The sequence below is a fragment of the Pseudomyrmex gracilis genome, unplaced genomic scaffold (genome assembly GCF_002006095.1).
Source record: "Pseudomyrmex gracilis isolate BER0280 unplaced genomic scaffold, ASM200609v1 scaffold_9, whole genome shotgun sequence".
Classification (NCBI taxonomy): Eukaryota; Metazoa; Arthropoda; class Insecta; order Hymenoptera; family Formicidae; genus Pseudomyrmex; species Pseudomyrmex gracilis.
The window spans coordinates 608,314-634,899 of NW_018020593.1; the positions used below are offsets into that span (position 1 = coordinate 608,314).

Genomic DNA, 26,586 nt, shown 5'->3' on the forward strand with positions numbered 1-26,586 from the left:
AGACAGACAGACAGAGAGAGAGAGAGAGAGCTTTGGCTGCACACGTACGCGCTTTCAGAGACGTGCATGTGTGTGTGTGTGTGTGTGGTGTGTGTATGTGTATGCGTACGTGTGTATGCTTAACAGCGAGGCAGAATGACAGGGAGAGCGAGAGAGAAAGAGAGATAGAACTAGAGGAGGAAACAGCAAGAGCGAGAAAGAGAAAATTGAGAGGCAGGGAGGAAACCGCCAGGCGAAGAAGGGTGAGCCGTGGAACATCCCTCGGCTGACTGACACACACCCCAAAACCGAACCAACCCCGAATCTAGCCCTCAACCTAACCTAACGTAACCTACACGTACAAACCCTCGATCCCGGAACACATCCGTGCACCACCACTTGCATAAGAAGTCGACTTATGCGAGTCCCAGGGGCTGCCGTCACTCGCCTGCAGCTCTCTCTCGCGTTGATGAGAAAGACTCCCTCAGCGTACATCGGCGAAGCTTTCGATCGCGCTGGTTGTATGCAAACCCGCCGCCGCCGTCGTAATTGCAAAAATGTATTCGAGTCGGGGGATGCGATACACACCACGCGCACGCACACACAGTCCGTTCCCGTGAAAGCATTTTAATCGCTTTTTGCGCGCTGCGAGAGAAGAGAGAGGACGGCGGGGATGTTTCAGTCGTCGAAATTCGCAGCGACGTGCAAACAACATTGGAAGCGTCGAGGCGTGATTTGTTTAACGTGATGGCTGACGACGACGACAACGTCGTCCGCTTGCGCATCTCCGTGGGGAATATAATATCACGTAGATAGGGTGTGGTAAACGTCGATACACCTGTTGGGGACGTTATTTGCATTATCGCGACGATAACGTCGGAATGTAGGATTGGCCGAAAGAATCTCTGCGCGGTTGGAAATTATTGCACGGCCGCGGAAATGTCGGCGTCAAAAGTAAACAGCTGTAAACATTTTTATCGTCATGCGAGCCAATATATAGCCCGACAAATGGCGCAACCGGCTCTCTCTCTCTCTCGTTCCGAATCGAAAGCCATGAGGCTCGCTTATCAAAACGCCATATGGCGTTGTTAATATGTCGTCCAGCATGAGGCGTTTTTTTTTTTATGCGACTATGCAAACGACCGGCCAGAGTGCATTTCGGAGTCGGGATTGTCGGTCGTGTCGAAATGTCCCTCGGTAACGACAAGCAAGAGGGTTTCGGCCGAAAATACATGGCGAGAGACCCGCTTGCCATCCGCACCAACCCCACCTTTTTCTCTCTTTCCATCGCTGCCGCGAGAGATTGTCCTTTTCGCTCTTAAATATCAACGCTGCTGTATCCGCATCGCGGATAATCCACCATTGATTTCCTCCCGCTCGAATCTGTCGGCCGAATGTCCGAACGTGCGTGTATGTGTGATCGAATGGGTCATCGTAATCCCGCGATTTCCTAGTCTCATGACGCTGATTAATCGCGTCGATTACGATTAACGACGATACAATCGGCGATACGGTCGACAATATTCCTGAAAAGAGTAGCCGATAGATCTCTCGTTTCTAAAATTTTCAGCGTGGCGCGTTATCGATTTTCTAAGCTTCTTTTAAACAGTTCGAACACAATTTGCATTCACGTTACGTGCAGTTATTTTGCGAACATTTGAAGCAGTAATTTTAACGAACGGAATAATTTTTGTGCAAGAAAGATTAAAAAAAAAAAAATAATAATTTTATTTAAAGATTGAAAAAATAATTTTATCAATTTTAAACTTGAAAAACTTCTGACTTCGATATTGCAAATTTAAATATTTTTGTGCGCATATGTTTGAAAAATATTTTTTGTTTTTTTTATTTTACCTCAAGAGAGAGAGAGAGCGCAGTTAAAATTCAATCGTAATGAAACACGCGCGAAATGTATGTGCAACGAAAGCGAGATTATTTCGCGGAAATTTTTGGAAAAGCGCGCGCGCGTGCGCGATATACACGCGCGGAAGTGGCGCGTCGAAATTCCGGCTCTTCTGCGTCACTAATTAATTGCATTTAGACACTTAGCGGGTGTATACGCGATAAATTATAGTTCTCCCGGTTTTGAAATTGCCGCGCATACATACATGCGAATCGTTGCTTTGTAAAACGAAGAACCAACACAATGTACGCGGTACGAATCGCGTATCGTCGAAAGCTTGGACATTCACGCCGACGTTTATTAGATCGTTTGCGCGTGTCCGGATAATTCCTCGATTGATTTTGAAAATCGCATTACCGCGCGGGATTCCTAGGGATCCGAAATTGTATTTCTGGACGGTTCGCGCTGCGTGCGAGTAGCGCGGAATCAATCTTCGAAGTAAATCAATCATCGGGGACCGATTCCGAAAATAGGACGCGATCTGTCATCGATGTCACACACGATACGTGTGTACGTGTGTCTCGATCCGATTGCGACCCGATAGAATTCGAGTAATTAATCCTATTTCCAGAAACCGAGTTACACGAAGATAACATGTTCCAAACATGTGTTTCTTTCTTCTCTTTCTTATTTTTTCTGTCTTATTTTCCTTCGACGTACAGACAGTGTTCACAGTTTTGGCTTCCTTACAGCATGCTGAAGCGGTGGAAAGGATACGCACAGCAGCAGCGAATTCTACCTGCATAAACTCGCTGCTGTTGTCCGCATTCCTTCCACTGCTTCAGCATGCTGTAAGGAAGCTAAAACTGTGAACACTGCGTACAGACCTACTGTTACTAAATTTCGTTGAAGCTACAATATTTTGAGGACAACTTTGAGGGTCTACGTGAGACGTGTCGCATAACTTGCGATTCGTTTTAGACGTTTTCTAGGACGTTTGATTTTTCTCCGAAAAAATTCCTGACCTTCAGAAAAATTCTTCGGAATTTGTACAATCGCAGACAATGTCAACTCAGGGTATAAAAGGTCACCTTAAGGGACATAAAAAGTGAACAGTTCGATGACATCTGTGGGTCTCTTGACATCACTCACGCAAGATGCGGTCGTTCACCTCCCGTTGTGTCGTGTCTCCGAAATAAGCAGTAAAAGCGCGCCAGCAGCGTGGAGGAGAGATACGCATGTCTCTCTCGCGCGCTCGCTTGTGTGTGCGTGTGAACCCTGAGTCAGAATTTTTCGTATGTCAAAAAATCACACCGCGCGCCTCTGACGAAAGCTTTTTGAAGCGTCGCTTTTAAAACTACATAATCTCCGCACGCGGTTTCCCTCGGTCCAGCTTGTATCGTCTGTGAAAAGGCATTAGTCCCGTCCGGTGACGTTATTCAGGTACGTGTTTCCAGACAGGTACCTCACTATGGCACTTACAAGCTTGAACCGGCGCGCCCTATAAATAGCGTGGCTCGCTACTTTATATACGGAGACGCTCTCGCTCGCTCGCTCGCTTTCTAGCGACTCGGAGAGCGCAGGAGAGAACTGCTCTCGGGTCGTGTCCTTTCTTTCTGCCTACCATCGTCCTTTTGCTCTGTGTTTGCAGCTCGTTGCGGATCTCTCTCTCTCCCTCTCTTTCTCTCTATCGCGCGCTCGTTACCGGTTCTCAAAAGCTCGCTTCGCCGAAACACACTTTTCTCTCTTCTCCACGTTACTTGGTTGAAAAAAATTCTCTCTCGAATATATGCGCGAGAAACGTTTATTTCCATAATGTAAGATACGTAATTTTTCTTTGACATTAACGATATTTATAAATGAGAGATACACCACTGCGTGTAATTAAAATTACTTTCCAAATACGTTAAGAAGCTATTAAAAATCAATTACTTCTCGTAATAATAATGACAATTACTAGCTTTACTGAGCGCACAATAATGTGTGTTTAAGAGAGCATCGCTTGTTATATTCGCGCTGTAAAAGGCGAATTTACACTTTCGCGACTTTGTATATTTTTTTCTTTCGTTCAAAGGAACGCGTAATTTAAAACGACTAATTTGGGTACTTTTGCGCGCACTCGCGCTGAGATAAGGTCCCGCGTGACGTACGTGCGCGCTCTTTTACTCGTTATCGCGGGGTGGCTCTTTCTCATTAAGTCTGTATAATTACGCGTGTCAGCACGCGTGTCCGTGCACACGTTATCGCGACTTTGTTTCGCGAGGACACTTCTCGCCTTTGGTGCCAATTATATATCGGCGGCCAATTATCGGCATGAATTACCGATTCGTTAACTCTTCAGTGCGAAACATAAAAAGTGACCTACGAGTTGTCCAGACTGGGTCTGTGAGATCCACGCGATTTCAAGTTTGAATATCTTCGCAAAAAGCAATATTTTTTCAATTTTTTTTTTTTTTGAAAAGGTTCATCGATTCTGCGTTGATCAAAAAGAAACAGACTGAACAAATCTCCAGGAGTTTTGTTCGCAAAAAGCGATGGGAAAAATGTCATTTTTATATTAAACAAACGTATTGTTGTCGCAATAAAACTAGACGTCATCTTGATTTAACGTAAAATTGGAATATTTAAATGGGAACATGTGTGTGATTTCGAAACACTTGAACGCGATTGTCATCGCGCGAAAGTTTATTTCACACGCAAGTTCGAGACTGTGCGGTTCTCCGATTCTTCTCTGCTGCGACAGCGGGCGGTGATATCGCGACAGGCGACAAGCGCAAGCTGCTGTTACATTAATTATGCATACAGGACGGTAATCGATTTGCAACAGTGTTGTGATAATAATTAATTTATATCGCTCCAATACTTTCTCGCGTAGTCGCACATTTCGCGAGCTCGTGTCATTAATGCGATTTAATGTCATCGTCGGCTGTCGCGTTTTATGGCTGTGACAGGTCGATAAATAAAATCGGGGCCGTGTCGAGAATGCATGCGTTGGAAGGAAGTGTGCGCGCGTGTGTGGTCTAGTCTACACGAAATGCACTCTCTCTCTCTCTCTCTCTCGTGTGTCGTTTCCGTGTGCGAAAAAAGAGCGGCCGAGTCATATTGCACGATTTGTCCGATGACGCAACATTGTTCTCCGTTCCCCTTCGTTATCGATCCCCTAAGTGTGACGTACGCTCTTTTTATCACTTCTCCGCTCGCAATGTGTTCGCCCCGCATCGACAACGAAAACTGCTCTCGCGGTCTATTCGGCTCGGGAACCGCCGCGGGAGCAATAAACGAGCTCGCCAACGAGTGCGTCGAATACGCGCGCGTTCCCGCTTACAGTTGCCTCGAAGCTTCGGGGAGTCTGATGTGCCTCACGCGACGACGCTTACAACAAGTGATGATGAATAATATACGCGGAAAGGTTGGAAGCGAGATTTTTTACAAACGTCTCGTTCCGCGATTTCATTTTACGACGACGGAGCCTTGAGAATAAAGCCGCAGATAAACCACGCACACGCGATAATTTCGCAGTGCGAGAATGACGCATATGCGGCCCCGTAATCGACCTTATTATTCGCTGAACAATGAACAATTGCGCACAAGAGTAGAAATAATCAGCAATGCACCGGCGAAACGCGGAGCGCGCGAGGACATGCCGCCGTCGCGTGAGCTTTTTTTCATACTCGCAAATATCACGCTTTCTATAATCGCGGACTTCGCCCTCCTCCTCCACGTCGTCGCGCGAAAGAATCGAATCGGACCTGCACGCAGATTATTTCGAGAAATTTCGAAAAACTCAGGTAAGAGATGGGGAATAAGGAATCCTTCTCGTGTCCCGGACGCGCGCGCGCTTCCTCGCGGTGAATAAACGACGGTGAATATTTTCCTAACCCGCTGCCACGCTATTGCAACGAACGAAGTATTCAAATATTTAAACACGAAAATATACGTGGAAGGCACCTGCATGAATTATGCATAAGACGTGTCCACCGTCGCGTCTCTCTCTCCCTCCACTTTTCTCTTTCTTTCTCTCTCTCTCTCTCTCTCTCTCTCTCTCTCTCTCTCTCTTACATGTACGCGGGATCCTCTTTCCCCTGTAACCCCCGTGCCTGTTTCTTCGATGCCTCACGAACTTCTGTCAGCGTCGTGTTACCGTGTGTAAGAATCGTCACACTGATTATTATAAAAATTGTTTATTCAGTTTTATTTTGTACAGTTTTTCGTGACGATGTTACAATAATTGTTTAAAATAACTGCGCGACTAAGATTACAATACACAGTTCACTACTAATAACTACGTGACGATAAATGATTGACTGTAACTGACTGCTTGATTCTGACTGACTCCCCGCCTCGGTTCGAGGGCGCGCTTTTATAGGGCCTGAGTTCGGCCAAGGAAGGTTCTGGAGATTTCCTTATTTGGTAATATTCTAGAGCATTCTCGAATGTTCGAGAATAATCTAGAATGTTCTAGATTCGGCTGTGTGCTAGGACAATCATTTCTTGTGTCGAAAGATTGCCTTATATGGTAAGGTATTTCGAAGGGTCGATGGTGCGTCACGGTTTTATCGCTAACCGTCAGTTTTTTATGACACTTAAAATAAACATGGAAAGTTCTAGAATCTACGCGTAGCAACTANACTAAGCTAGACAATGGTCACACCTCCCCCCTTATATAAAAATTTGAGGTGTAGTCAAATTTTATTAAGAAGTCTTAGGAGTGCATCTGAGTTTGATTGGTCAGTCGAAGTTAAAGGTAAGGTTACCCTAGGTTCGTCGTTTGTAGTATAACTTACATGTTGTGTTGGTGCACGATTCCCAAAGCTGCAGTGATTATAACACGTGCACCTCTCGAGGAAGTACATCGCCCTCGTTGCACATCCCGCCGTGGAATGCACCCTGTTCGCGCGGTATAACGACGTTAAAATTAAGAGGGAACGCCGGCAAACATCGTTCGCTTTTGTAGAGAGAGAGAGAGAGGCGCGCATCAAAATGTCGCAAATTCGCTGGGAACGCGAAACATTTTTGCCAACGTGGTTAAAATAGCGAAGCAATAAGTAAAAGGTACTTTTCGATGTAAATTAGGAAGTTATTGGTTTTTTTCTTCATTCGCTCGAGATTAATTGTTCGTTGCAGTGAGCACGCGCGCTTACTTATTCTGATTTGTAATTATCGTCGCGCATACGTTTCGCGCGCGCGCACAAAAAAACGACTCGTTCCCAAGAAGCGAGAAGGAAAGAAGTGAAAATCCTTGATCTTGATCGAGCGCGACGGTGAGAATCGCGGCGGGAAATAATACCGCCGCGCCGTTTATGATTTATGACTGCTCATTTTAACATCAATCCGCCTCTGTGCGATACCGATATTGTGCCTAGTCACGATCTCCCCACCGGAAACCAGTTTTCATTCCGTCGTACATCGATTCGTACATATATTGTTCGACTGTAGACAATGGGCGCGAGCTCTCCGGACGAGCTCGTTACTAAAAACCCATCGTTTGCGGTATACATTTCGCGTTGCTTCCATTCGGGAATGTAAAACAGTCGCGAAATGAATAAAATGAATCAAACGGGCGAGACGAGATTCGAAGCGAATTCGCTTTAACGTTGCCTGCGTAAAATTTGTTTTTTTAATTTTTTTTTTTTTTTTTTTGCGCGCGCGCGGATTAAAGTTTTTGCCTAACGCAAAAACATATAACATATTCCTTTTAATTATTAACAAACATTTTTTTTTTTTTTTTTTTTTTTTTTTTTTGCGCGCGCGCGGATTAAAGTTTTTGCCTAACGCAAAAACATATAACATATTCCTTTTAATTATTAACAAACATACCGCGCGTTTTATTTATGTATATTTGGTGCGCGCGCGCGTACAGTCATTCAGCAATTACTCATGAAATTCTACTTTCGCGCACGCTCATTATCGCACTTATATCGCGGTCAGCTCATTCGCGCCGCGCAAAAAGAGGAAATTTTTTTTCAACCGCGGTAATTCCGGTTTCCAGCTTTCAGGCGACCGAATCCCCCCGACGACGTCGTTATTACGTCAAACATCACGCGCGTTGCATCATGAATCGAACGAAATCCGAGCTAGATCCGCGATTATATGACTTTTTTGATTTTTAGTTTTTCAATTAATCTCGCGATTGTATAATTATAATATTCAGCCGGGACGCGGGTAGTCGAAATTGTGTCATTGCTGCGTTAGAAGTCGCGCGTGTCAAAAAATCGATCACCGACCGGCGGCAGCCGCGGGCTGTTTACACGCTTCACTCGCATGTTGAAAGTGCGCGGCGTCGCGCCCCGCCCTTTCGGCGCGCAACATTGCGTTACTCCCGAAGAATGTCTCCCTTTAATTTTGCGGAATATATACCCCCGCGATATACCGTCAGTAGGTTTTCAACCTGCGCGAACAGGTCGATCGCGACAGGAAAAACCGTCCGAGTTTCGTCCGCTTTGTGGGAAAGCGTCGTCGTTTTACCGCGCGCACCAAAGCGCGCGACGCACCGAGCGTAGTTCCTAAGAATAAACGCAGACGCGTAACGCACATGTAATGATAGAGCCGCGCGGCGGTGGGTGATGTAACTTTCACAAGGTTTTTCCCGCGCTTCGCCGCCGATCGCTTCGATTCGATCGTTTCTTTTATTTTTTTTTCCTCTTTTCTCGCTGAGAGAATAGAAACATTCGCCACTTTCCACTTATCGAACAAGAGCACACTCTCGTTACACATTTCGCGCCCCGATGTATCAATTAAGAGAAACTCTCACGCGCGCGCGCACGTCCGAGTTCGCGTTTCTTTCCGGAGCACTTGAAAATTAAAGCGTCGTTTTTCCTTTCTCTTTATCTACTCCGCTGCGCTCTCGATTAAACTTCACCCACGCTTCCCTTCATTCATTTCATTGGTGCTTTGAGCGAGCGCGCGCGCACCTTTTAGGAAAGTTGTGCGTGTTCATTCATGCGTGTGCTCGCCGCGGTGTTTTAATAATTTCGAGATCGGGAGAGGAATTTTCGCTCGCGGCTTAGATAATTAACGGTATCGGTTTCTTGATTACGCAACACACATGCGTATCTTCCGAAATATTCGTTTGCCTATCGCGTGTCGTAATGGACGCGCGATTTTACGAGAATTTAGCTTCTTTATCGTCCCGGTGTGCGCGTTCTTACGGCTTGATTATTATCGAGATTGTAAATTGCGTGGAAAATTTATCGCGCGCGCGCGTACACATTCGCGCAATATTTCCACGCCATTCGGCAAAGATAAAACTCGCCTGTCACGAAAGACAGTGATATCCTCGAGCGCCTATCTATTTTCTCGTTGTCAGGTAATCAATCGCGAGTATCGATTTAATGCACCCACGAACACTTCGGTTGTCACCGACGTTTCAACACCGACTCGAGAAGATTATTTTTTTTTCTCTTTTTTCTCTCTCTCTCTCTCTCTCTTCCTTTCTCTTTTGTTGCATCACGTTTTTCCCGGAAAGAGACGTAGGTCGCGCGCGCTCGCGCTTTGTCGCTCCTCGGCGTTGCTTTTTTCCCTCTTTCGCCGGGTTCTCTCGGTCGATTACGAGCTGATTAAATTCGCCCACGCCCGCTTCTTCGCGTTCTGTTTCCTTTTCTTCTCGTGTGGCAACACGCTGACACACTTCCATTCGCGAGTAGGATATCCGTTGTCACAAACGGACCATCGTCAAATTTTCTAGATCGGTTACGTCGATTAAGTTACATTGATGAGAAAACAAAATTAAAAAAGTAGTTAACTTCGACATTTTCTTAAAACAAAAATATCAAAACTACGGTCAGGTTTACTTCGATTTTTTTAAACATTCGGTCTCGCGCGCTGAGCAAAGTGTTTGCGCAAGAGAAAGTCGTGCGTTTTAATTTGAGCTTCTCGTAGATCTTCATTAGAGTCTCGTCGAGCCGAGTGAATGTTTTAGGCAGCGAGAGCCGTAAAAAACCGATTAGGGAATCGCAAAAGAAACGCGCGCTCGTCTCTCTCTTCTCGCTCGTGTAACCTCGAGAGAGTTTACACGTTCTGTCGCATTGCGTACACGTTACACGAGCGACTACTTTCGTATTCATGTTTTCGAGAAACCCGGCTGGAGGTTCACACCGTCGCCCTTCCTTCCTCCCTCCCCGAATTATCTAATGCCAAATGCCAAGGTCCTTTGAAATCGCGTATCCTTACACGATTTCGTCCGAGCAGCTGCGGTCTCATGCGGTTGGGCAACCGGGTTGGCGAATACCAAGTTGCTGAATAACCGTTACGTAAGTCGCGCGTAAACCAATGAAAGACTTTTCAAAAATTTACATTTAAACATCATCTCGATTGATTTTTTGTTTTTTTAAAATTAACTGACATGTATATAAGCGCATTATTATGTGAAATATTAAACACTCTAATTTGCGTTATAAATTTTGCGTGCGATTCGCATATTTTTAGAAACTCCAAATTTGTCAAGATAAACGTCCCGTGTAATGGGCATTTATTTTCGGGACGATTTGGTAATCAGATAACGTTGATTTATAATGAAGTTATATTCGTGGCGCCCTTAGATACGGTTCGGAAAATTGACAGAAACGGGGCGACCTGATTTTCGCGCGGCGCCGGCTATAAATATGTGTGCCACGGATCGGTGCTACAATCTATTGCGGAGAGTGTCTAAAATTCGACATAAAAACCGACGATGTATAGGATGCAATTTTAAAATTACAATTGACTGCATAGTTCGGCCGTTAATTATACACGTAATATATATGTATTTATACATATATATATATATATACGTATCGATTGAAATTCCGAATACGCGATTGTGACAGATCGAGCTGCCAAGTGTTCGAGAAAAACCCGTTTGCCACTCGCCGCATTCGAACTTGTTCTGTGTGACCATGTGTATGTGTGTTTGCGCGCGCGCACACATGTTGATGTAATGAGTAGCCAATTTTCGCGAAAAACCCGACGGGAGAATAAAACACACGACCGACGTATTGGATAATTGTTGTGCGGTGTCCGAGGGTTCTTTTTCTCTTTTGCGCATGCTCAGCTTCGTTGATTAGCTGCTCCGAGTAATTAGCTGCGACATATTTACGGTTCGCGCCGGTCAGGAATTTCAGGCGATTTTCCTTTTCGTAATGCTCCCACACAGCAAGCGAGCGAGCGAGCGAGCGCGCGCGTGTATACAAAGGGAAAGGCGGCGTTATATTAGAATTTTCGCGAAGAACGGTGTGTACGCGCGCCAACGCGCCTCGAGTGAAAGAAAACTTCCGCACGTTCTATTTACGCCCGGCAAACGTAAACAACTCGCACGTAAGCGCAGCGTGGCTGCGCGCATAATGCATTTGCGGATGTGAAATGCAACGGTCGCTCTCGTTCGGTAATTGCTTTTATTTTTAGCCTATACCGACGCGCCGTATCGCGCTCACCTGCGTCGGAATATCTTAATTTTCATTTTACCTCGGAATATCGATTTTTTCCCCAGAAAAAAATTTAATCGCGAAACCCAATCGCGAGTGTCTCGTCTTTTAATGTGTTCGAGATTGAGATTGTCTCCGCGATTGTCTACGCTAAACTTCGAAGGAAACGAAATACCAGACGGCAAATTGATATCGAATATTTATATCGGCGAGGCGATTAATCAGTCACGTATCATTAAATCAATCGTTGATTAATCCCGTATGTGTTTGGTCGTTAACTTCTGATAAACGCGCGAAATTGCATGCAATCGACGTTTCAATCTTAAAAACGACGAGATTTTCTTTAGATTTTATCTTGTTTTTAATTTTTAATTTTCAATTTATGTATTTTTCAACTTATATATATTTTTCACTCGAAAACGAATATACATGTACATACCGATTCGGAACAAAGACCGATTTGAATATTCGCCGACTGACTATAACATATTTTAGAACGATGAAGTCCGAAGTAGGTTTGCGGCGAGGGTTCGAGAGGGAAGATTGCCATCTACGGCGGAAGTTTGGTCTTGGGAATGAAGTTTGAATTGGGCACAGCGTGGAAGGGAACAACTAGACTTACGAGGGATGCTCGTACTTAAAGGCACAAGAGGAGAGAACGCTTTTGTCGACGAAGAACAGACAATTCTGGCCACCCTTACATACATATATATCGCCCTTACGCACGTCGGCACGTCTGCACCCTTCGTGCGCCGGTCAAGTTGTCCCTCTCGTAGCCGCTCTTGTCGTCGTCTCTTCGTCCTCCCCTTTTACTACCTGAGACCTTTAGCGTTTCTTGAAAGGAGAAAGCTTGCTGAATGGCGAGTCTCGACTAGCGTGTAAAATTGTGCGTGCGTGCGTGCGAGCACACTTTCGAGCGTGCATCCCTTCGCGTCCTTATTGCAATGTTGCAAAAAAGGAATTTACAGACGCGCACACGACAAGTTGATGATCGCGACACTTGCGTAAGCGACGCGATCGAATTACGTAATCGCGCTGTTGAAAATATAAATGCGCGTGTTGCTCTTCTCTGTCGGACTTAAAAAAAAAAAAAAAAAAAAAAAAAAAAAAAAAAAAAAAAAAAAAACCAACATGTCGTCAAAACGCTCGTTGCGCGAGACGTCACATCGGCGGACGCAACTTTACGAGACGGTTTAATTAATCCTCGGTCCTCGCGACAACGAGCGAAACGGGAAATAGGACTGTACTCACCGCCGCGGACGTTATTAAACACGAGACGCAATATAGAGCGCGCCTATGTGGAATAATAACGAAGATAATGACTGTGCACGGTGACATCACATGTGCCGCGCACAATCGACCTCCATTCGAGCGCCGAAGATTCTTGACTAGTGACTGAGGGAGGTGTAATTGAGTGCTGGCTTTATCGGGAAATAAAAAAAAAAACTCGGCGAGTTTTATCGGAGAAATAACTGTCGGAGCGAGAGATATAGGAAAAAAAAAAAAAACTAAATATGTTTTGTGTCGCTATCTTACGGTTTATTAAACGGCTGTTTTTTTCTCTATCTTTCTTTATCTCGACACGTCACAATTGAGAAATTATCTTATCGACGAAACGATAAGAACGATGTACTCGCACGATATATTTCACGTTATCCCGTAGTTTTTTTTTTCTTTGCGGTTTTGTTTTGTGTTAAAAGAGCCTTTCGACATCTCCTCATCGGCGATCGGTCTCGCTCAATCTCAAGGCGATATGTACAATGAAGTAAACCAGCAGAACATGGAAAAGCGTTTTGTGCACCTGCGCGCGACGCAAGGACCAACTTCGCAATTTCTACGGTGTCCTAGTTTCCTTCGAAGAAGGCGTCGCTATCGCGCAAGTGCTGCCCGGCTCTCTCGCGGCAGTACTTTTGGCTCGCGAGCTGAAAGTCACTGGAAAACCTCATCAACCTCGTTTGCGGATTTTTCTACAAGCGGCCCCGTTCTTCAATGAACATCCAGTACAGTACACGCGTAACCTTCGAACTGGCAAACAATCGCCGCGCGCGCGCAATACTTGCGCGCGTTCGCGTTGCGCACAGAAATATGTTTTCACAGATTTTATCAAAATTCTGAAGCGTTTTTAAACAATCAGATTTCAAATACGCTTTTGATTAAAAAAAAAAAAAAAAAACATCAAAACCGCGCATGGAGTTAAATACCAAGTAAAATTGAAATTAATTTTTTGACAAATTGCAACTTTGCGAATAAATCTTGGGTACAGTGTCTAAGCGCGCCACGCGATTATCAGGTGCGCTCTCAATTATTTCTTGAAAATTACATAAAAGGTGTTCGTTATATCGCCTCGGTGTAACACCGGCTTTATAACGCGCAATTTACAACTGCGATTTGTATCCAATTAATTGCCATGTCGCTAGAGACTAACTGGTTAGATTTAATGAATATACATGCGGAATTTCCATTTTAAGATCTCTGTGTTACTCGCGCATTAAATGAAAGAAATTGTGGCATGTTCGAGAATCTCTTAAATTCAATATGCGTATATATATCGATGGATAAAAAAATAATTTCGCAATTAAAACTTTTCGTTTATTAATTAAAAACTTGTTTTTTAGATGAAAATTGCTCAATTTTTTCGAGACGAATCTTAAAGCGCTTGAAGCGAGCTATTTTGTGAAGCAAGAGCCGAAGAATATCGACGGATAGGCACACTCGTTAAAATTTTCACGTGTCCTCCTTTCGGAACGGCCGTCACATCGAACTAATTACCCGCATCACAAAGACTCGGGATTCTGTCGCAACCGTGAAACCTCGGTTCTAAAGAACGCGACCTCGTCGAAACAAAAGTTACCTTTCGCCGGTTGAGAGGAAAGGGAGTTGCGCTTGCGAAGAAGAAGAAGAAGATCCGGACGTTTTTCTGTGAACCGTCGTAAACCGGTCTAACCGGTTTCAGCCGAAAATCACCCAGTCTCCGAACCGCCGTCTCTCTTTACGGGGTGGAGAGCCCCGATGGGGTTGCGAACGATAGGTTCATGGGAAACACGGTTAACTGTCCTCGCTCAGGGGGCATTGTCCTGTGTGACCGTGTGTTCGTCCTCGGCTGAGAAATGTTGTTTAATAGCGTCTCACCTTCGAGATTCTACTCGCCAGCTGATTGTATTTCGCGATCGTGAGTAGGGTCAGTTACCTTTGGCGACGAACCAGATGTTCTGTATTCGATCTGGTATCGTACAAAGTTATTTGCGTTATTTACAGAAATTGTAAATAAAATAATATCGAAATTATTCAACAATTCACAGAATTAAATAATTATGAACAAAAGGTAATTTTGTATTTGATCCCACTGGTGGAAGGCGATCGGCTGTGGATCGTTTTCACGATTGCTGGCGTCATAAAAGAGACATTACGCGATCGCCGATTGTGATCGCACGATCGAGATTTGCGGTGGGCGTTCGATCGCGGAGCAATCGCGCGCATTGCAATCGTCAACCTTTGTCGTCGTTTGATCCGAGAGATCGGCAATTGAGAGGGAAACAATCGCGGGGACCTCTCTCTGTTCACCTGCGCCGCGTTCACGATCTAGCGCCTTTCAAACGGCTTGTTGTGACATTGGTCGGGACTGGCCTTTCCTAAATACCAAACCATGTCACGTCGCATACTTAACTAGCCAGTACGGCGTGTACACCTTCCGTTTACTGGCCGTCTATAGGCGATCGGTCACACGATTCGTTCGAAATCGCATTCGGTATGACACAGCCGAAGAGATATCGCGTATAGTCTGAAATTTCTCTCACTATCCCGATAGAGGTGTGTACGCAGACCGACAGGTAATTCTCGCGTTGATTATTATCACATTTTAAATTCACGCATCACAAAGCCGCGAAATTGTTAGCAAGTAAAACGCGTGCAACGTGAATTATTTTTGTTTTTTGCGAACTACTTTTAGTCGCTTGATTTTTTTTCCCATTTAATTTAGTTCTGCTGTGTAATTGTATTTTTTCAAATTTTGCGCGTGCCTTTTAGTTTTATTTTTATTTCTTTCTGCCGTTGATTGTATTTTTTTTCGGGCGTTTTAATTTAGCTCTGTTGTGATTTCGAGTCAACTTTAACCCAACTCGCGGTCATTTTCGTTGTTGCTTACCGATCGTTCTAATTTGTCATTTTTTTGTGTTTCCCGTGTTTTCGTCTTTTTTTTTTGCACGGGAGGCGAAGGATATTAAACTCCCGAAGTCTCATCATTCTCCCCTGGATATTGACAGAAGTTCCTAACGCTCGGACGGAAACGAACACCGCGCGCACCTTCGGAGAGAAATATTCACTCACGGTAGTTCGGTAGCGCGCGTGTATGTACGCGTCGAAGTCACGCGTAACGCGAGACAGGTAATTAATACCAGTCATTTCAATCGGCGTGAAAGGTCTAAGGACAGGCGTTCCCGAGTTTCTCACGCCACCACGAAGCATTACTTTTTGCGCGATCGTTAACGGAAATTTCCTTCTTTTGCCTTTTGTGTAAATGTGGTCGTATCGCCAAACAAAAAAAACGCGCGCTCTCTCTGTTTAACAAGACGGACAAAGTGGCGAGAAGAACATCGCTTCCCTGTTGACCGAGGTGGATATAATAACAATCCGCGTCTCTCCCGAGAAAAGTAACTCGCACGAGTTACTTTCCTAATTAGCGGAAAGAGGCGCGCGTTGTGCGAAAGGGGAATCACGGTCGCGAGAATCGATCGTTCAACCCTTTCTCCCGCGCGCGCGTAAACACACAGTTTTGATATCGAATCCGCGCGGGTACAAGCAGTGCCAAAGCTGCGCTTTTAATCGCGCGCGGGAACGGGTGAGGAAAGGAAAGAGAGCGGAGAGTCTGGGGCACGTTCGATTTGTTGCAACTCGTGTCCTTGCACCGTGGCTCATTCATTGGCTGTGCGAGACTTGCGCTGCGACGCGTGTGTGACACAACTGTGTGTGTGTGCACGCGCGGTTGTCCGTCTCTCCGCTATCAAGTTAATCCGCGATAAATACGGTCCTGCGCGCTTTTTCCCCCGCGAACAACCAAAACTCCGCGGACGGTAACGCGATTAACATTCGTGCCGATTAATTGAGGCGATTATTTTCGTTTTTCTATGTTTCGTGCTTGTTCGTGCACGAGGAGTTGTTTGTTCTTTTGTTTCCTCTCTCTCTCTCTCTTTCTCTCTCTGGGGGATGCCCGATTGTCTAATAACCGTCCGAAAAGTGTGCTCGGGAACACGCGCAATCGCGTTTTTTTACAACGCGAGCGATAAAGTTTGCCGTTTAGACAAACGGCGAACAATGTTTCGGGAGAGCCCACGCAACCTCGTTTTCTCGTAAAATTGGGCAACGCGTATCGGGCAAAGTTTGGCGCCGAGCCCGGACGTCGTGTATATACTTGCGCAATTCGCCGTCATGTAAAAAATTCAAGGTCCCCTTCTCCTCTCTCGGTCACATCCTTCCGTTCGCCCGCATCGCTTCTGCGCTAATTGTAAATTAACTTTTTGCGCCAATAATAAATAAATTACTCGAGATTCTTTTTTTTTCATTTTTTTTTTTTTATAATGAAAACTACGCATACGCGATTAGTTTGTCCAACTCAGTGATTTATCGAACACGTCTTTTTTTCTTTGCTCACAAAATCGTAAACATCAATATACTATAGGAAATTTCCATAATGCACTTTGTATGAAGGTTTAACCGTCAACTTTGTTCTTCGACAAAGTTAATCGCCGTCACGATTAAAAATATCTCGATATGTTGCGAGCTCGAAGTAAAAAAAGAAGAACAAAAAGACATGTTGAAAATTCTCTCACGAATAGGCAAAAATATCCAGTTTTGGTTTAAATACCTCAACATTTCCGAAACTCAATTTACCAAGTATCGTAATTGAGTTTCGAACATGAGATCTCGCGTAACACAGAATCCGTATTTCACATGCAAATTGCAACATCGTGTGATTGTCGCCGCCGTCTCGCCGCCGTAATTCGTGGTTTTTCTTCGTTCTTTTTTTTTTTTTTTTTTTTTTTTTTTTTTTTTTTTTTTTTTTTTTTTTTGCCATTTTGACTCTTATAAAAGAGTGATTTTATCCACGGAAAAGAAACCGTGCGGATTCGGCGCAACCGCGGCGCGGCAGCGCATTGGCTGGATTTTTCACGCGAACGGAACGTTTTTTCGCGACGTATGAAACTTTTTACGGAGGCGCGGCACGGCGCGGTGTGTGTGTGCGCGCGCGCGCGTGTGTATAAGCGACGACGATTTTGCAAGCGCGTATCGAGACCTGTGCCGACTTACTTGGCGTCGCCAAGATAATGTAAGCATACGCTCTCTCACACGCCGCGGCATATCGCGTTGAGTAACGTCAAATCATGTTAACGACACAAGGACACGCGTACGTCTCGCCGAGAATCACGGACTTTCCATTAAACGAGTACGCGCCCGTTTCTCGGCGCGCGTAAGCGCGGTTTTCCGAACCAGTCGGTGCTTCGGAATTTATTGTGTTGCACACGTACGGATAATAATTATTCTCGAGAAACTAAATAGAGGGAAAGAGGAGGAAAATAAAATGTTGACGATGATTTATTTAACGTTATTATAATTTTTTTTAATTCGAACGCGTTACAAAATAACAATTGCGTTTTGTAACCTCACGTCTCGTTCGTGTTGCTCGTTCGTACAAAAATCTCGCGGGAGACAACTAAATTGCCGCGTATTACAATAAATTCAACTATCGTCAACGCGACAAGCTCGTCGTCGTCGTCGTTGTCGTCGTTGTCGTCGTCGCACGTGCGCCGGTAATAATCGCCGGGACTGACCATCTTCGCAGCTCGTGGGGAAAAAAAAGACAGACACCATACACACACACACAATAGCTCGACAGTTAGAATGGTATATACTTGCGTTAACGACGCAAGGACGAGCGTGTAACGTTTCTAAATCGCCGACAATCGCGGACTTTCGATCACGGACACGCGTGCGATATGAAAACGATGGAAACGACACGTCTTGTAAAATCCGAGGTAAATCAAATTTACAACCGACTTTATAATTACGTATTTTTGATTAAGAATCAATTTCAACTCGCAGCTTGAATAGGAGGTTTCTCGTAATAAATAAAAATTTTTTCAAGCTTGAGGTACAGAGAGAAAGAGAGATAGAGAGAGAGAGAGAAAGTCTAGCGAACACACAGAGATCGAAAAAAAATTTTCTTCGGTCGCGAAGTCCATCGATACTTCGATCGGTCTTATCGTCGCGCGGTTCGCGCGATCGGTTCCTTCTTTGGCCGGCGCGAAATTAATTAGCGTCGCCGATTTTACGGCGCACACGCGTCGCCCACGCAAATGTCCACGAAATGTGCGCGCGCGCGTGGTATAAACCAAAGGCGTATGTAATCGGCGCACGAGCGACGACTGGTCGTCACGGGCCATTAAAGTTAGAAAACCGGCGTTAGATCGGTCGCTAACAAATCGCCGCCACGCCACTCAACGATCGCCGCCTCGGCGATTGTTACGAGCGTGTCGCCACCGATTCGGAGCGAGTCTCTATCTCTCGACACTTTGTCTCAATTCTCCGCGCGTGAAATTCCTACGATCGACGTGTATGCGACGTTGGGATTGCGCAATCTTTCATTTCGGGAAAAGTGCGCGCGCGCACGAAGGTGAATATGTAACATATCATTAACCTTTTCGATCACACAACGGAAATTAAACACCGCGTTGCGAAGTCTTGAGTAACGTCCTGTATTTTTTTTTCCTCTTTGAGTCGCGATACGATCTCTTCGTTATTAAACACATAAGAAAAACAAAACAAAAAAACACCATCTCGCTCCACCAGTGTGAAGCTTTTTTTTTCTTTTTTTAATTACCGCGCATATTTTCAACTCGCTCTCGACGGTCGGAATAAAGTCGCAAAAAGCATCGTTGAGTTTGCGCGAAAGCGATGTCTCGTCAAGGCCGCGATGATCGGCCATTGGTGTCGTTCGCAAATGTCGATCTTTAATTTTAGAAGCGCGCGTAATGTCGAGGATGCGCGTATATTGTCGCGATTTCCTTTCACCCGACGAAAAAATCGACGATAAAAAAGGATATTAGTGTGCGCCCGTCGTCCTCGAGCGAATTCGTCAGAGATGTGCGGGCTATCGAACCCGCGTCCTTAACCTTTAACGTACCGTTTGGAATAACTCCCGTCGGGGCGATGTTTGTTTCCAGATTGTCTAGACGAGCGGGCGAGAGAACTCGCGACTTTGCTGCCGCATCGACGTTTTTTCCTCGTCACGTCATTATTCGCGTCACGTCCGACTCTCTGCGCGTGCATCGAAGTGCATTCTCGAGGGCGATCCTTGCAAATTGGCGGAGAAGTAAATTTTATAAAAAACATGACGTAATTTTGGTAGAAAAATACACAAGGAGCGCAACATTTAGTATTTCCTCAATCCGCGCGGTTTTTGCTTCGCAGGCTGAAATGTTTGTTTTTGTCTCTGTGGCGCGCAGGAGACTGCACAGATCACGTTTACGTTGTTAGAATCTGACGCGGCAGATCCAGGGAATTATACTAATTTGTTACGTGGCACGTTTTTCTTGCTACAAACATCAGCGAGAAAAGTTAATTTTATTGATCTGCGATTAACACGAGATATCTTGAAGCGACTTTAACAAATTACAGTGTGGAACAAAATTTGAAAAATTCTTTGTGAAAAGAGTCATCGTTCGAAGATCACAATTTTTTCGAAACTTCTTAAAATTAGATTCTCCTCGTTCGTGTATTTAAATGATCAGATTTATTTCTCAGCCCTTAATTTACGTTTCGTCAATGTAATGCGAAAAGAAGAGAATCTTGAGAGACTGAAATTCTTATTAATATTGACAAGCGCGGAATCAATTTCCCGAAAAAAAAAAAAGAGATATTTCTTCTCGCGTGCGAAACGGCGCGCGCGATTCTTACGTTGATCGTCGCGTATCTCCGCGAAAATAAATTTGCTCACGCCTCTCCCGTATAATTCATCTGCCGGCGTGCGGGATAATTGGATGCATAGGATCTAATTTGCATAGCGGAACATTCGTTTTTATCGCGTCGAGGGCGAGAGGCAATCAGAAGGAGGTCGCATTATCATCGTGGAAATATCGCGCGCTAAGAACGAACCCGGCTAAAAGCTTGTCGGGCGGGGCGAAGGGGAAGGGGGTTCGCTGTCTGTCGTGCCCTCTTTTCTTTCATTTGAAAAGTGAGACCTGTTTTTCCCGCCGTCTTCTAACGCGAGAGAGAAGATCGTCCTCCGCTCTCGTTTTTCTTTTCTTTTCCCCTCGACTGTCGTTGAAATGCAAAAAGTTTCTCAAGAACACCAAAGGGCGAGGGGAGATAAAAAAAAAAAATACACGACAAGATGATCCTCTTCGTTATACTTACATTGTTTGCTACCGAGACACGACGCGAATTTACGCACGACTGGCCCCAGCTTTTGACCTCAATCCTGTAAACCCCCTAAAAATTTGTTGTCCGAGCGATTTTTGACAATGAGATCTATCTCTCGGTATATTTTTCGAAGAAAATAAGAAAAATATCAAAACTAATGTTATTTTATTAGTTTAGAACGTTGAATAAAGTCTCGTGAATTTTTACAGATTTTTTTCAACGTCTTAACTAATAAAACATCGCACATGAATATCAGGATTTACAGAATTCATATTTTGCCGCATTTCAATGGCACTGACTATCACAAAATGCATTCCACAAACCGAAGTTTCCTCACTTGGCTCTTCAAATAGTTATATTTTGTCTTTAATATTAAACGTCTGGAAATATTGCGATCCTAATTTTTATGTGTTTTCTTTATGAAAACGCAAACCTTGTACGAGATGCAATTTCTCGTTTGACATGCGAGTTCACATTTCCAGCCTTGCTATCACAGTGTTCAAAGCGTTTTCACATTTAAGCAAATTTTCGTATCTCGTTTATTTCTATATTGAGATACACGGCGCAATTCTTTGCGCAGATTACTCATATAAGCCACGGCTCCCGCTTCTCTTCTGAATAAACATCGCATTGCGTGCGCACATGCATACGAATCGCATCGTGCATCACGGGAGTTCAGAGCCGCGATCGTCGCAACCTCGACGAAAATGTGCACGCAAGTTGCGCGACGTCTTTTAAGATAATTATCGAGACACGGGAATGTATTATCGAAATTAATGACAAAAGAGAAGGAATTTATATCTCGTGCGCGTTTATATTGTACGAACATCTCATTGTGTTGTTGCAAAATAGACAGAAGGGCATAAAAATTAAAAAAAAGCAAGTTAACAAATTTACTCTCAAGTTAATTTACATTCTTTAATAACCAGTTTTTTTTGTGTTTTCTGATTACAGGTAAGCAAAAGATGCGGATTACGTTAATCTCTAAATTTACGCACAGGAGATCGAGGCGTTTGGTCGACCAAAACTTCGACCGCTACTTGTCAAGGTACAGTCTTTGTCAACTTTTCGGGGAAATTGCGCGAGGTAATCCTGCGATAAAAAAAAAAAAAAAAAAAAAATGTAAATGTAAGATTCTAAATCCTTCGATTTCTTGCGAGCGAAGTGCTGACCTCGCACGTTTCGAATCCACGACGTCGTCGGTTCCGATTCGCGCGGGATATAAAGTATTCGATTTAGCGATCGCGGATGATATCGTCAGCGCAACGGCTCGTAAACGAGCGACGGGTGTAGAATCGCGGCCTCGCGGCTCCTTGACACGATAGCGTTGCGCGCAACCACCACGCCGCCCACCACCACCGCGAGCGGAGTTGGTAGCAGCGCACTTTTCTCCCGCAGGAGGTCAAGAACAAAAAGAGAAAGATCGACGTGCAATCTCCCCCGCTCGAGTGTGTGCCACCCTGTCTCTCTGTCTTTCTCTCTCTCTCTCTCTCTCTCTTCCTCTGTTGCCGAGGCGTCTGGCACAAACGGGGAGAGAGCTGGCGCTTCTCGCCAAGAACCTCGGCCAAGAGAGGCTGGCCGCGATCGATAGACGACGCGAAGCTGCGCGCCGAATCTCCTCTCGCACGAAAATCGTGTCTCTCGCCCAACCGACCGACCGACCGACCGAATGAATGAATGAGAAGAAAACCGTGTCGCCGATTATAAACGCAACGCGACCGTGACGAGCCACGTGCTTATGCACGAGCGGCTTGTTTAGACGCGATCGCGTGTGTCTTGTGCACACGCGTCGCGAGAGATAAATCAGCTGATTCATCGCGAGCAACGAGTCCACGCACATATACTTCTGCTAATTCAGGATTTAGTTTCCTAAGCGATGTCTCAGTGTGGAAAATTGAGACGCGCGCAGTGAATGAGTCTTCTTCTGAGAATTGTTTACCAAAACGCAAGAGACAACGTGTTTAAAATCCAGAATTAATCCTCACGTCGTTGTTTTTGCGAGAGTTTGCGCGATTTAAGATGCGACCGGTGAGAGAGAGATTTCGAAAAAATTCCGAGGGTTAGTCCGCAAACGCGGGAAAATAAGGCGAATGGTCGTTTCTCGGTCGTGAAAATGGCTCCGTCCGAATGGGAGCGCGCGTGTGTTTGTAATCGGCGATACAAAAATATCTGCTGTTACTGACTGTGAAAATATCTGAACACACAATCTAGCGCTTTGTAAATTCTCCGTCGTTCGATGTTTCTGCCTCGTCATTGACCGAGGAGCCAGCCAAACGCACACTTGTATATTGACCGCACTCTCGGCGACGCCATCGAGATCGACTTGTTCCGACATACAAAACTAACCATTACGTGATCACGTCGCCTATGTAATGAGCGTCTAAATAAGAAAAATATCGCACGCTCATCATCAAGTGTCGTGTAATATTGTCATTCGCGTTATTGTTACCTGTCACGAGCCGATTAACCAGATTTTAATCATTCTCTTCGCGGTAATTGCCTCGCAACGGCAACGATTCGAACGGTCAACACGCAGAGACGGACACTCCCGTGTCATATCACGCGAGAGTTCATTTTCTTGCGTCATTTCTTTACAATTTATTTGCGAGACTCATTGAAGAAAAAAATATTTAAAAAATTACCATTATATGTGTCAGTCGCACAATTTGTGAAATAAAAATCACTTATTACTAAGTCGCGTCGCAACATTTACGCCTCGACTTCGTTCAGGTGTTTATTCCGAAATTCTTGGTTTGCCGCGTCACATGGGGAAAAATATACAAAAAGTTAGAATAAAGAGACGTGCGAAGAGAGAGTGGAGACTTTGTATGCGTTTTGTACAGTCGGCGTCAATGAATCGTTTCGTAGCCCCAGGAGCTAGGGGTAAGAGAGACGGTATTCCCTAGGAGTAAGTACTGCCAACGGGCGCCGCACTAACTAACTGTAGCAGATTTCGATGAATTGACCAATTACAGTATTTACTGCTAGAGACTACCGTTTCTCTTACCCCTAGCTCCCCGCGTCCACGAAACGATTCATTGACGCCGACTGTACACTGAACTATAGACCAGAGCCTTCCAACTCGCGCACGACGTGCGGCTGCGCCATAAGATTTCTATGCAGTCACGTGATCAGTTGGAAGGCTCTGATATACAGACTACACTGGAAAGCTCACTCTATCCTTCTGAACATTTCTGATTAGAGTTTCAAATATTGTTAGTTCGAGGTAGGGTAAGATAAAGTAATATACGGCTAGAAAAAGACAGGCTGGTGACAATTCTCTATCGTCCTGTTTCTTTCTATTTGAGTGAACGTTCTAGTATAGTATACTAAAATGGAGTCAATCGGTTCAGTCGTTATTGAGATATGAATATTTCATTTTTCACAATTCCTTTCGAAAAGTGATTTTCGCGTATAATAGGTACACAACGCGTTAGGAATTCGAAGAGTAGGCGCGGGGATCGGAGAGCAAGCAGGCCGTACGATTCGTACGGCGCTTGTTGGCGAGCAACCACTCCGCTTGCCCTCCGATCCCACGCCTATTCTTCGAATTCCTGGTGCGCTGTATACAGTGCGCTGTGCACAGTGCGCCTTGCGCATTCGTGCGCCACTGTGTTGCGAACTTGGCGCGAGGCGCTACCGTGTCTCTTAATACCTCAGTGGTTTCGTAACGACGTGGGATACCCTTTTTCAGTGTGCGGAACAGCGTTGCCGTGGAACTTGCCACACGTGACGTCACGCAGTAGAGAGATAGAGAGGTACGAGTCGTATCTCTCTATCTCTCTACTGCGTGACGTCACGTGTGGCAAGTTCCACGGCAACGCTGGTGCGGAACGACGTTTGTGCGTATGCACGAAGAACACACCCGGTAGAACGATCTACCGGTGCGTGCTTCCGCGCGGCACGATCGTGCGCAGACCGCGTATATCCTCGCTCCATTATTAATAATATCGGAGTGACGCAGAATGAGTACACGTGCACTCGTTCACGTGTGTGGGTGACAAGTAAGGCGAGTGCGTGTACGTTACACACGCGTGCTATCGCAGGATAATATCGTGCTTCGTACGAATCCGATTGTGCGGAGACACGGGCGAACCCTTATCGAGCGTCTCCGATAAGACGAAATCGTATCTTCACCGCGTAGGAGACAAAGCCGCTCGATTGTTTCCGAGTGACAGTGTATATCGCGAGTCCTTCCGACGATAATAACACACATACTGTTTTCGCATATAATGATAATGTGATTAACACTATTAACACGATACGTCAATTTACGGTAGTTGAAGTTTTTTCAATTGATTCTTTTAACACAAAAAAAAAAATACGTTCCGAAGCGTGTTTGCGATCCGGCGCATTAGCATGTGTAATAACAGACCGCTCTTCGATCCTCGTTCGCGATCGTCGAAAGAAGAAGCAGAAACCTTGCCGCGGCGATCATTACGAGCGGACGTCACGCCTGCTAAGCCGCAAATGTCGACGGTGCGCGCCGTAATTGCGATTAGGGCAATTTTCATCGTTATTCTCTTGTCGACGCCCGCACGAGAGATGGAGCGATCGAAAGATTATCGCGCGGAAAGTATTCGCGACGACCGAAATATTCCCGTTCTCTTGGCGCTCGATAACGACCACCGACAGGAAGTGATCGTCGCTCTTTATCGCCGCGCGTAACATACAACGATAATTGTAATTCAAGTCCGGCGTCTGATTACACGATCTCCGCTGCGCGCCTGTCAATCGTGTGTGTTTTCAATTGCCGTTCGTCTCGTGGTGCTTCTTTTCTCGTCTTTTTTTTTTATTTTTTTATTAATTCGCGGAATCGCGCGCTTCTTATCTCGCGAGGGAAAACCGGGTCGACGAACTTCTCGAAAGTCCTGGGGAAAACCACCGCGACCAATTTTGTCCTTCCGCCAGCTGTGAAACCTCCAGCTCGCGCGCTTCTTTCTCCTCGTTTATTTCTCGTTAAGCGAATTTCTCATGTACGAGGAAATAAATCCGAAAGAGAAAGAGAGAACAGAGGCGCGAAGATACTGATCGATGCACCTCTCACATACGAGAATCATTAAAGAATAATAAAATTCACCAAGTGCTTGCCCGGAGCAATTGGTTTCTCTTCGATTTATGGCGTCGTGCAATGTGCTTTCGCGCTTTTAATGTTCGATACGAAAACGCGAATTGCCAGCTATCGTAAAGCAATAATGTAATGACACTTTTTTCGCGCGTAATTAGACAGAGAAAGAGAGAGAGAGAAAAAAAAGCGAAACTTTCAAGTTAAAATATTTTGCAAATTACCCCGTCCGTCTTGAAGTAATCCGCGCGGCTTGAATCCGATATATAAAGCCCGTTGGATGTCGGCGCGAAGTACAAATGAAATGAGATGGGATAAAGAAGTTAACTGTCAACGCATTAATCTGCCCTTTCTATCAGAAACCCAAGGCTCACGGACGCAATCCCTTCTCTCCTCGCATTACGGATTTAAAAGCGCTCATTGTGCTTTTCTACGCGTGACGTCAGTGCGACGTCGTTTCTCTAAATCTTGATCACTGAGTAGAAAATTTTACGATGTAAAACTTTTTTTTTTTTTTTTTTATCAAGAGCATCACCTATCACCAGGTGATGCTCTTGATAAAAAAAAAAAAACAAATTTTTTCTTCGATGTTGAATTAAGATTAGGGTTATAAGAAGAGTTATAATTTAAAAGTCTGTTTGACTTGTATATCTAACATGATTTGAGTTCACAGATAGGCATGAGCCAGATCGGTTTCTATCTGTGTTATAATTGAGTAATTTTTGTACGAAAGAGGATAAGTTATTATCCTTTTATCCCTCCCTCCTAAGTTATTTGAATTGATTTGTTTGATTATTTTGGCAGAAACGAGTGCATTAAATTTAGAATTTAATAATATATACATGCAGATATATAAATAATAATTTAGAAAAAAAATGTCTGACGGAACA

General features: G+C 44.8%; 1 long non-coding RNA gene across 1 annotated transcript in view; it reads right to left on the reverse strand.

Moving 5' to 3' along the window:
• LOC109861791 overlaps positions 1 to 12,591 on the reverse strand; it is a 15,223-nt gene extending 2,632 nt beyond the window's left edge. The window contains exons 1-2 of the long non-coding RNA XR_002251023.1: positions 12,472 to 12,591; positions 11,926 to 12,054 (exon numbers count right to left, since the gene is read on the reverse strand). This is a non-coding gene — a long non-coding RNA (uncharacterized LOC109861791). The remainder of the gene's footprint in view (positions 1 to 11,925; positions 12,055 to 12,471) is intronic.
• Positions 12,592 to 26,586: the final 13,995 nt, after the last annotated feature.